Source organism: Ailuropoda melanoleuca, chromosome 11, assembly GCF_002007445.2.
Source record: "Ailuropoda melanoleuca isolate Jingjing chromosome 11, ASM200744v2, whole genome shotgun sequence".
In the NCBI taxonomy this organism is placed as follows: domain Eukaryota; kingdom Metazoa; phylum Chordata; class Mammalia; order Carnivora; family Ursidae; genus Ailuropoda; species Ailuropoda melanoleuca.
In genome coordinates, this window is record NC_048228.1 from 62,012,392 (window position 1) to 62,025,159 (window position 12,768).

Below are 12,768 nucleotides of genomic sequence, written 5' to 3' on the forward strand. Positions count from 1 at the left end.
AAATCCTGCTGATGGAGAACTAAGTTTAGAAATCAATGGATAATGGTCTTACGAAGGGATGTCTAATGTACGTTCTAACTTGATTTCCTTCTTTTATATCCTATCATCCATCCTCTTAATAAATATCTAGTTTATGCTTTCTTGGAGGAGATCACAATGAAGGTTAGTATATTAAAGCTTTTGTGAATTTTGTGGTTAAGAAACATGCTTACATTTGTTAATCTAGTCCTCCTGAATTTACTTGGCCCACAAAGAGCCCCCTACCCACAGCCAAGTCCCCCTCCAGACACACACACAATGTCTCAGAAAAAAAGTTTATCAGAGTAGCTTGGGAAACATTGACCTAAGTCTTGGAGTAACTTCCTTATGCTTCGTTGCTGTGGAAATGTCATCATGATAGAGATCATTTTGAAGGCTCCGTAATTTCTTCTAAACTCTTTAAATAAGAGGTATGATATAAATATCAATTTACTGGAGAACCACTCACCTTTGACATCAGTAGATCATTTTTTTTCCTTTTCTTTTGAAGAACTACAAAATGGAAACAGTTATCCAAAGGCTTTATCTCTAGCCCTTTGTGTCTCAGTTTTTTAACACACTAAACACTCTTGCCAAACTATGGTAGATTTTGGCAGAGAAAATAACCCTAGGAGGACGTGTTAAAAAAACAAAACAAAACAAAACAAAACAAGCCACACCTGTTATTTCCTAGCGACTCTCCACATTCTTCCCTTTTTCTTTGTTACTTTTCTTCCTCGAAACTGCTTAATGTAGTTTGTGGTTCAAGTTAAAGTTCTAAGTGGATCGCTGAAAAGTGTATTACAAAAGAGGTCAGATAATAGCAGTCGGATTAAATGCAGGTCAGATTATCTATCCTCTCATTGAGAAAAACAAAAAACAAAACACTTACTGGATGCCTGCCATGGGCAAGGCATTGTTCTGGACATCACGTTAAATGTTTGTGAAATAACTGGAAATAATGATTTGGCTAAGCTGTTTCTATCTAGCAGTTGTTACGTATTTATTAGTCCACCAACTCTAATGGTATACTGTAACTTAATATGTAGTAGTAAATAAATATCTGATGGGATAATTAAATCTCAATAGGGACATAATTGCTGAATAGGATCCTAAAACTCTGGAGCCATCAGCGCTTCAGCTCATTTAATCAAAAAGGTTTTATTATTTGCATAGACAGCTTATATTTTCTCTCTAAAGGATGGTCTTTACAGCACCTATTTTCTGGAACAGTCACACCAGGATTTATTTGCAGCACAACATGTTTAGTTACAAGAGTCTTTTGAGAGTTATAATCCTTTCAAGTGTTCCCTTCTCTTAAAAGCATTTTGAAACACTTTGGGCATGAGACTATATAAGCCCCAAATGTGATTTAATCCTCTGTATTTTGGGTTGTTCTTGAAGTTGATATTCCTCTAAGAAGACTGAAAAGATATGTTGGTTTTGTATGTTGTTAGCATTTCTGTAGGATGACGAGAAATGGTTGACCATCCAAGTACCTTAAAATCGTCAGTGTCCTTAAATTCTGCAACTGCTCTAACATACAGTCTATACACATAGACAAAGGACTAGCGCTTTTTTAGCAATCGAGTTCCACAATTCCAAAATCTCGCCTTTTGAATCTAGCAAACCTTCAACAAAGCATTACCATTCAACGGAATTTTGTTTTTAAACTTGGCAAAATTTAATTGTATCTGTAATTAAATCACAATTAGTCTTCAATTATTCTAATTAAAGATTTGTATCATTTCCTTATGACGGTCTCCCCCGTAGCTTGTTTTAAATTAAATCTACTGGAAATAATAAGTAATTTCTTCTGATGTATGTCCAAGTCTCTGCGTCTCAGATTTGGAACACTTCAAGCTATGTTTTTAATGAAACCACTCAATTAGTTTTTATTTTTGTTTATGGAAATGCTGGAAATGCTTCAAAAGAAAAATCGAAATTTAGTAGCACTTCTACTTTGTTTATTCACAAAAATCTTAACCCCTTCTATTTAGAATAAAACTGAAGATATTAATAAATAAAACACAACTCTACATACATATGGCTCATTGAGTAAAAGAGGCAAAACTATCATTGTTTTTCGTTTCTGACGATCTTTGGGTAGAGCTGAAAACCCCATGGCATTATATGAGAGGTTGGAGCTTCTCCTTGACTCAAGAATGTGGAGGCCCCAGAATATGTTGCATACATATTCCTCCTCAAATTTTTGTGAAACTGGGGAGATGAAATGCTAAGATTTGTTTTATTTTTGTTTGCTAGAATTGCATATATATACATATATGTGAATTTTTTTTGTTTCTTTTTCCTTCTAATAGTCATGTGTGTGTTGGAAAATAAGATCAGCAATCCATATTCATAAAAATGCATGGGCACAAGGTGTACTTTTGGAAAAAATCTCCACAACTTTATCTGAAAGACTGTTTCTAACTGGTGGCAGCACTCTTAAAGGAACTGTTGTTTTATTTAGATGTATGTATTGTGGTGGGGTGTATCCTTCAGCTCTAAGCCTTCAGGCTTGGTGAGAATAAGTTTTTCTAGCTATCTCTTGCTAATCCTGGATTAAACCTAATAGGATTTTCATTTCTACCCTTTTTTCAGGAAAAGTTTTCATCAAAACCAATTTAATTAGCTTTTCAAGGACACGTAAGTGTTTAGAAAAAGTAGTATTTCTCTACTTGAAATTTTCAGACTTACAGAGTGAAATTCAGGAACTTGGTAGAAAAGAAGGGTCCATAGAAAAACTAAATAGTTCTGCTTTTCAGATGTTTATAATTAGATCTTATTAAGGAGAAGATAGAAATTAACTGTAACCAATAGAAATGTGCAGCTTTGTAAACATGATTGAATTGTGAGATGAATAGTTGCTTTTGACTCGCTTGACACTGATGAGATAGAAATGGAACTGAGTAAAGACAAATACAGGTCAGTTGGATATGTAGCAAGACTTAGATATGAAAGAGTGAAGTTTACAAGGCTCATGTCTCAGATGGACAGGGCAAGCTGTAGCATTGTTAAGACTGATACTAACCCAGATGTGTTTGTCCAGCTTCCCCCTCACATCAGCTTCTGGTCAGACTTTGCTGCCCTAGTTGGAGATATAAACAGCAACTTAGTCTGTTCAAATCATGGGACTCAATCCCCTGGGCAAAAACAGGTCCAGGGTAAGAAATAGGAACCGATCAGGGTGAATGTGAATCCTTCCTTGGATTTTTCTAACCAGAGCTGTTTTATATTTCCATGGAGCTATTTGATTGAAAGTCCAAAGCTGCTACCAAACATGACTCTGTCTATAACAAGAGACTGGCTTGTTATTACAATAAGAATAGGGAACAATTCTTAAGCATTTATTATATGTCAAGCCTTGTTCTAAACACTCTAGTAACTTAACGGTTTTAACTCTATTAGTCCAATAACCCTATTCGGTAGATTTTATTATTATCCATATTTTACAGAGGAGGGAATTGAGATACAGAGAGGAACTGGCTCCAACTCACAAGATTAGAAAATGGGGGAAGGAAGCTTTGAACTCAAGCAGTCTTATATTCAAAGTCTGGGCACTCAACCACCATAAAACACTGACTCCTTCTGGGAAAAAAATCAAGCTGGCACATAAGGAAAACAAGGAAAAACAGAAAAATAAAAAACAGGGCAAGTCTTTTTGTTCATTGTCCTATCCAATTGTGTTCAGTGTCACTGTCCAATTAGCCCTTGCCTCACCTTTTCCTTCCCTGATTCGATGAGTCAGTAAATCTCATTAAAGGTATTTTATATTTTTATTTGTTTAGCTTAAGTAAATTTGAATTATGGTTCTTTACTTAAAACCAAAGGATCTTTAAAAATACTCTAGTAAGAGGGGCACCTTGGGTGGCTCAGTTGGTTGAGTGTCCAACTCGTGGTTTCGGCTCATGTCATGATCCCAGGGACATGAGATCAAGTGGAATCAGGCTCTGAGCTCATTGGGGAGTCTAATTGAGATACTCTCTCACTCTCCCTCTGCCACTTCCCCTGCCTGGGCTGTCTCTCTCTCTAAAATAAATAAATAAATCTTTTTAAAAAATACTCTCATAAGAGAAGAAAAACTATATCACATTCGAGGCAGACATATTGCAACAGGAGGACTTAGCCAGGAAAACATGAATAAAAATGTAGTAAAAATGAGCTGTTCAGGATTCTGATCCAAGTGTAGCATGAATGAGCTGTGGTATTGAACAGCTGAATCACATGTTCTCTTTGGTCATCAGTTTACTTACCTGTGAGGTAAAGGGATTGAACTAAATGATTTCAAGGGATGTTTCAGATCCACAATTCTGTGAATTTACACTGTGCACAGAAAGAAACACATGGCTTAAAAAGAAGGGAAACAAAGGAAAGGACTGACTGATGAGGAAATCTCAAGGCTGAGTGGGAGAAGATGCTGATTTATGGAGCAGAGATTCATCAGTTAATATGTAAATGACCTTTGCAAAACACAGAAACAAAAGGGGGAAAAGAGTAAGGTTAAGATTAAACATATGAGGAAGACTGAGAATAAGGTTGCTATGTAGGAAAGATTATAAACGAGAAAAGAGATTCCGTATTTCTATGAGATTGGATGGAATTTAGCCTAAATCTAAGGGAGACTGGTCAGGGATTGGTTGGCTGGAGGTGATGATTGGTTGGAGGAGAGGAGAGCTTAGGTATCGCTTTGTGAAGCACAGTGGGAAAGAAAATCACTCTTAACTTTGCCCAGTAGGCTATACAAAGCAAACAAATGAAAGAAGTGGAATGAATGATAGAAATAATTTTTCTGCTCCCCTTGTAAACTATTTTCTATCATTGCATAACTGAAGTAGCTGCCATCAAAAAGGAGTTAGGGGTGGGAGATGGGCAAAATAGGTGAAGGGGATTAAGAGGTACAAACTTCTAGTTATAAAATAAGTAAGTCATGGGGATGAAAAGTACAGTGTAGGAATATAGTCAATAATGTTATACCAGTGTTGTATGGTGACTACACTTACCCTGGTGAGCATTGAGAAACGCATGGTCAAATCACTGTGTTGCACACCTGAAACTAATATAACATTGTATGTCAACTTTACTTCAATAATTAATAACATTTTTTAAAAAAAGAAGTTAGGGCTCTAGATTCTTCTAAAATATGAGTATCAGATATTTGTATTTACAACTTCTGTATCAGGGATGGCATATACATTGCACATGAATTGATCAATCATTGCCCTCTGTGATCCTTTTCCATAATTGTAACAGACATAAATGATCCATCATGGAATTCTTTCTTACTTATTTTGGATAAAGCCTACTGAAGACAGCGCTCCAAAAAGGCATTGCCATTTGATCAATTGTCACTAGCGTAAAAACTTATATGACACTCCATCACTCTATCCATGAAAGTTATGTGTTAAGTAGCTAGGTAATTTAGATGTATTAATTCTGGGTGTGATTGCTAACCATTGGAGAAGACTAGAGGGTATGACAACCCTACAGGGGTGGTTTTTCTCTCTAATGAATTGTTAACGGGTTTCTCTCTTACCTTCCATGGAGTCCTCCATGCTCTTCCTGTTTGAAGAAACTTTTAGGAATCAAGACTGTTTATTAAGACTTAAAAAGAACAATGTGAAATGGGTAGCCTACAGAAGCTAAACTAATAAATAAATAAATATATAATAAATAAACATTATTATTCATTTTGAGTAACAATTAAAAAATAATATCTTTCGGGGCGCCTGGGTGGCACAGCGGTTGAGCGTCTGCCTTCGGCTCAGGGCGTGATCCCGGCATTATGGGATCGAGCCCCACGTCAGGCTCCTCCTCTATGAGCCTGCTTCTTCCTCTCCCACTCCCCCTACTTGTGTTCCCTCTCTCGCTGGCTGTCTCTATCTCTGTCAAATAAATAAATAAAAAAATCTTTAAAAAAAAATAATATCTTTCATCAACTTATAGCTGCACTCTCTGGAATTATAGGCAATTTACTTTAACAAGAAGTAGACTTTCAGATAGCTGGACACTGTGCCAAAAACCATGTAGATATATGGTCTGATGATAGTCGAATGTCCAGAGAAAAGTTGAAGAAGCTTTTGCTCCATGTAAACAATTACTAATACATGTCTGTGAATTTTGCCTGATGTAAAATTAATAACTTATTTTTTTCTATTATGATAATATTTATGGACTCTGAGACTAATGATGGGAATCCACATACTTTGAGCAAGAATTTTTTCCATGAATTAAATAATGAAAAATATGGTTAATAATCTAGTTAAATTTTATTTGAACTATATATTTTCTATCTTTATAAATTAGGAGAAAAACCGTAATTAGGTGATTAATTAGACTCATCTGAGGAGAAGAAGTTTTCTATTTTGGTCTCTCCCATACATCTCCTGCTTAAAAACAAGTTGTATAATATTTAAACATGATTAATGCAAATACTTATCCAATATTTTTTAAACAGTTAACTCTGCAATTCTTTGCCCAAACTGCACATTAAATCACCTGTGGGCTTTTAAAATGAACTTAGACATGGGCCCTACCCCACACAGATTCTGATTTAACTTGTCTGGAGTGAGGCATGGGCTTTTTTTTTTTTTTTTTTTTTTTTTTTTTATATGCTCTAGGTGATTCTAATTGAAGCCAAGGCTGGGAAACCCTGAACTATTTTATTGACTCTCATAGTAACACATAAAAACAGCAAGATAAGTTAATATTCTCTTTTTAAAATAAGTGATTGGGCACCTGGGTGGCTCAGTCGATTGAGCGTTGGCCTTTGGCTCAGGTCAGGATCCCAGAATTCCATATCAAGCCGGGTTGGGCTCCATGCTCCTCGGGGGACCTGCTTCTCCCTCTCCCTCAGCGTTCCCCTTCCCCTGCTTTACGTGCGCCCATGCGCGCGGNGACGCACTCGCTCTGTCAGATAAATAAAATCTTTAAAAAATAAAATAAGTGACTAAAATGTTACAGTGAATTAGTGTGTTTTACACAGGGATTTGAATTAGTTTTGACACCTCAATCTTAGCTATTACTCCAATTTGAATTTTTAAAGCCAAACATCATTATTTATTAATTTTTTAACCTTTTAGGCAATTTATAAACTACATAAACCATGTATTTAGGTTGTAACTGTAAAATAATTACATTAAAATTTTTAGATTATAGAAAAATAGCACGTAATACTTAAAAATTAAAAAAAAGAGCTTAAAAGGAAGGTTCATATTCTTTTTTCAGTTTCTCTCAGTGTGTTTTTCAGCATTAACAGAATCAATGGAATTCTATTTTCATCAGTTATATTGAAGTGGTGGCAATTACCACTGTGCTAGAAACTTTCTAAGAGTGTGAGAAATTATTAGCTTTAAGACATATCAAGTGTAAGACAAGGGACTTATATTTTAATTCACTTTACCTTTCTTCCCCCCACATTTAAAAATAAACTGTTAATTTCTGGAATATGACTTAACTGGTAGAATTAACAGTATATACTAAATATAAAATATTTATTCTCATATCTTATATAAGCAAAGCATAAATATCAAAATAAAAGTAATAGTGAGATTTAGTGAGATGATTTCAGCATTTGGAAATATAAAGAGAATTATTTTGGAGATTCCGACATAAGTCTTATTTTTAGAGAATTGTGATTATCTGAAAGATCATGTTCATTATAAGGATTATCTAATAAAAATATGCAGACATTTGTGTTTAATACCATGGTGTGTTCTGACTTTAACACANATCCGACATAAGTCTTATTTTTAGAGAATTGTGATTATCTGAAGATCATGTTCATTATAAGGATTATCTAATAAAAATATGCAGACATTTGTGTTTAATACCATGGTGTGTTCTGACTTTAACACACTTAATACACAATCACCAATATAGACAAGATCTTTTATTTCAGTTTATACATAAAATCTTCGGAACCTGTTTGTTAACATTCTTGATATTTTTGGATAAGATGTTAATATTTTCTGACTCTGTGACTGGTAATAAATCCTGGATGAAGCATCCTAGGTAAGTAGAAGAAAGTGAGCTGACTTTCGTCTTGTTAGATATTATACTGAGACAAGATTCTTCACTGTCAATAAACTTTTCAGTATTGCAATGAGACAATTATAATTGTTACACTTAGAAATGGATTTATCTATAAAATTCAAAATAATGTAACTCTGGGCATTCTTTGATTTTTCACTTTTTGCCACATCTACCTATGTGATTATATCCCACTTTACATACAAATAGAAGCCTGGCAAGTATCTCTAACTGCAACAATTCGATCTTTTACATATTCAAAAAATTAGTTTAAATTTCTCTAGTAAATATTTCTCATGTGTTATGTATAGATGTTAATGAGGAAAACTCCACTTTGCTAAGATCTTTCATATAGGCAATCACTACATACATGTTTNTATGTATGTTTTTTACATATACATGCAATTACATATAGACACCAACATAGAAACACACGGTCTCCCCCTTTCCCATGTCATTTCAGACCTAAAATGATGGAGTGGAACAGTCATGCTTCAGCTTCAGTTCTACTGTATCTATTACCAACTTTGAGAATCCACTCTGTATATATTTTCCAGAATATTAATAGATTTAGTTTTAATTTTTTTGTAAAATCAAGGACTTTCTGGATTGTCCTGAGACAAAGAGAAACTCTGTTGATCCTTTCCTATAATATACTCCCTAGTGTCCCAAAATAACCACCTAGGGACAAAAAACCCTAAGTAAGTCATAAGGTGTTTCTGAGGAAGAGACAGAGACAGTGTAAAAGACTTGGTCCTGGGTGGAGCGGCCATGCAGACAGGTATGAACTTGTTTGAGACTGAGACCCCAGACCTACTTCTGGAATAACACAAATCAAAATTTGCATCTTAAGATTCTCATGTTAGGCATATGCACTTTATAAATGAGAAACACAGTTGTTGAGAATGGAGTCTTTGTCTCCAGTTGCTGTAGCCAAATGGACCATTGATATTAGAACATAGGAGGCTATACTGAAATGAAGGGATTCAATGGTTAGGGCAGAATTCTTAAGGCAGGATTCATTTCATTAATTGGTCTTCCTCCACCTACAGATTGGACAAGACATTTAGTGGAAATACTGTTGCTATCACATTACTTTATCATGACTATAAAGTTAGAAATTACTATTGGAGGAGTCACACCTCCAGCATTTCACTGACATAATACTCAGAAAAAAACCCCAAACTCAGTTGTAAGAAAAATATTTTGGGTCGTGTTTCACAAACCGAGTTCCATGGGTTGATAGCGCTCAGTGTATTGCTCCTTAGGTTCCTTGAGGATTTCAGGACCAGATAAAGTTTTAAAAAGATTTATCTATTTATTTTAGAGAGAGAGAGAGATAGAGCGAGAGCACATGTGCTCACAAGCAGGGGGGAGTGGGGAGAGGAAGAGAGAGAGAGATTGAGAATCAGATTCCCCACTGAGGAGCCCGACATAGGGCACAATCCCACAACCAGAAAATCATGACCTGAGCCAAAACCAAGAGTCAGCCGCACAACTAAGCCACCCAGGAGCCCCAGATAATTTTAAGAAATAATGCAATATATACTTCTCTTGGAGTTTTGCAGTGTGTTCTCTGAAATTCTACAATAAATAAAAAAACTAAGTGACTGTTTAACCTGGGATTAAAGAGATACAATTAAACTTAGAACCATTTTTTCCCATCAAATGAGACCTGTTGAATGCAGAGTATAAAATGTTGTATTTAATCGCTAGAAGTTCAGTTGGTAAAACTGTTGTGTAAAGGTTAAATATTGAGAAATTGCACACATAAAGACCAAGAAACTTGTAGCTATTATGCTGCTTTGATAATGGGATGAGATAGTCCTATAGATCAGAGTGGAAATTTAACTAGAATTTGATTTAGACGTATACTACTATTCTCTATCCATTATGTGTACTGGGGTGGGGGTGGAGGAGTAATAGTACAAACAGCAAGACACACACACACAGTTTATTTAGTACTAACGCAATATTTTCTAAATAAGGGTTTCATGTGTGCCAAGTACATTATGTGTGTGTGTATGTACATATATATACACATTTATATATATAAAATATACTTTTATACATATATATCACATACAAAATAGATTTTGTGTTTACTTTAGAGATGAGGAACCTACTCTTAGAAAAGTAATTCGTTCAAAGATACAGAATCGGTGAAACCTCAATCTTTCTCTCAACTGCCTGGTTAAATGGAGTTTACATAAACTTCGAGTGTCTTAAAAGTGGGCTCCGTATTTTTTCAACATTCCCTTGGCCGTCTGTTACCCATCCCCCTCCTCACTTAATTGAGAAGGGGTGGGTTAAGTTTTTTTTAACTAGTCATTTAGTTGATGCAATATAACATTGTTAAAAATAAAAATGGACTTTAGACTGTGAGATTTTGGTTCAACATTCACTAGCTGTATGACTGTAAAATCTGAATTTAAATTTCCTCTGTGAAGTAAGCATGAAAACAATCCATTTCACCATATTATTAGAAAGATTAAAGGAGGCCATTCGAAGTGTCAGGCACATCCTGGGCAATCAGAATCTGATGATTCCCTTGATGTCCTTTGCAAATAATTCTTATGAAAATGTGTTTTCAATATTATAACGGAGAAGTATCTGAATTGGATTTTTCCAGCTGATATTTGTGTTCCTTTTTCTGATGCTAAGAGTTAGTAAACTAAATAATCACAGTCCTTGACACTACAAAATGGTGATTCTATAATGTCTATCTTTGTGATCCACACCGTATACTAATATTGATTGTGCCCTTTATTCAAAAGAAGAACGGCACGTCCCAGCACAGAACTCCGTCATCTCCTTCGCAGCAGAAGTTCATCAGTGACTGACCGTCCTTACCTCTACCCGCCAGTCCCCCAGTTTGAGATGGGGAGAAATAAGATTAGGTGACAGAGAAAACTACATTTGATTATATCTCAGTATTGGCAAACTTAAAGGGCAAATTGTAAGTTCTTATGTTAACTTCCTATCCTTCTGGAAAGGGCAAATCCCCTTATAGTTACCTTGCATGGCAGCAGTCCTCTGAAGACATTAAAAAAATAAAAAGCCCTCGCATTTTACTTTTAATGTGTGAAGAAAGGGGGGGAAGGCAGCGTATGGGGATAGCAGGGAAATCTATTAGGAATTATGTTTCAATTGTCCTGTAGTTCAAAAAACTGTCCCAAAACCATAGTTTTGGCACTCCCATATAATAAAAGTGACTACATCACTTATTGTTTACTGACATTTTTTATTGAGGTTTGTAGCTCATGATTTTACATGTGATTGTACAGAGCATTTAAGAAAAAAAAAGGTTGGAAAGGTTGTACAAGGGAAAAAAAATCCAATGGATAGAAATCTGGAAGGTGTATATGATAAGATTAATTCCACGTGAAACATATGAGAATGGTAAGAGACCAGAGCTTGCGATAGCTATATTCTTGTTCCTAAAAAGAGAAATTGTTCCTATCAATGAGAAATAACTTAATTAGTTATTTTTAAAAATAAACTATCGTTTTTAGAAAAGATAGATCTTGAATTAGATTTAATGCTTGGCAAGTGGGAAAACAGTATGGAAAAACTTCCCAGATTATCCTTCTACTTTCAATGCATTCACAGAAGCCAAATGAAAGGAAATCAAGCTGACTCTACTGTTATTGATTTTGTCGTTCATAGGCAAAGATTAGTGTCAGAATATACAAAGAAGACTTGTTTATAAATGAACACATTCTGATTGTCTACAGCTGTTTAAAGACATATCATCTTTTATTACTTAGGATAGTAAAGGAAATCTTTACTCCGAAATGAGGCATGGAAACCAACTTTAAATGTTTTTTTCCTCATCTTTCTTGATTCATGATGTTATTCAAAACATAAGACGTTGTGACAACTTGAAATTCAAGGCATTAAAAATGCTCTAGAAGACTAGGCAGTGGTCAGCATAAGAAGACACTGTGTTCCAGTCACTGTATCCTGAGTTCCATCTCCAAAGACCTCTACGCACTGTTAGAGAGTTGATGACATTCACGATTTTTGCCAAACATTTTTCGAAGTCAACCAAGCCATTTCATTTTGAAGCCGGGATCATTTTGCCAGTTTCACCTTCAGAAGAATCAGGGAATTTTTAACCTTTAAAAAGCTATTTTAGGTAGGGAATTTAAACACATTTCCTTGCCAATGTAGTGTGAAATTCTGCGGTCTGGGGCCATTGAGAAAAACTTAACTCTTTTAAAATTTAAAATCCTCCAATATTGGACTAACTGTAAATCGTTAGTAACCTTAGATCACAGAGTGGAACATTCTCATTTCAAAATTATTCATTCTGAATGGCAATGTTAATCTAAATTAGATCCTTAGAAGTTGGCTTTCCTTTCCTCTTCTTTCAACCTCTTTCCTTTAGCATTCTAGAATGGAAGAAGCATTGGGAATACTTTCAGACACATTTGGATTATGGAGTACTTTGATAACATGTCACACAACTGTCTGCAGATTTTACGAATTGACTATAATAATTGAAGAAAGAGAGGACTTGAGAGTAATATTTTCAGCTGTGTAATTATTTGTTCAGTCTCAATGTAATATTCATAGATATAATAAATTATCCTGTAATATGAATATTGCTTGGTTATGAATTATCTTGTACAATGTACATAATTCCAATTTAATATTAATTTAATGTTTATTAGATTCATAATAAAGCTCTAAACGGTACAAAGCTACTAGGAG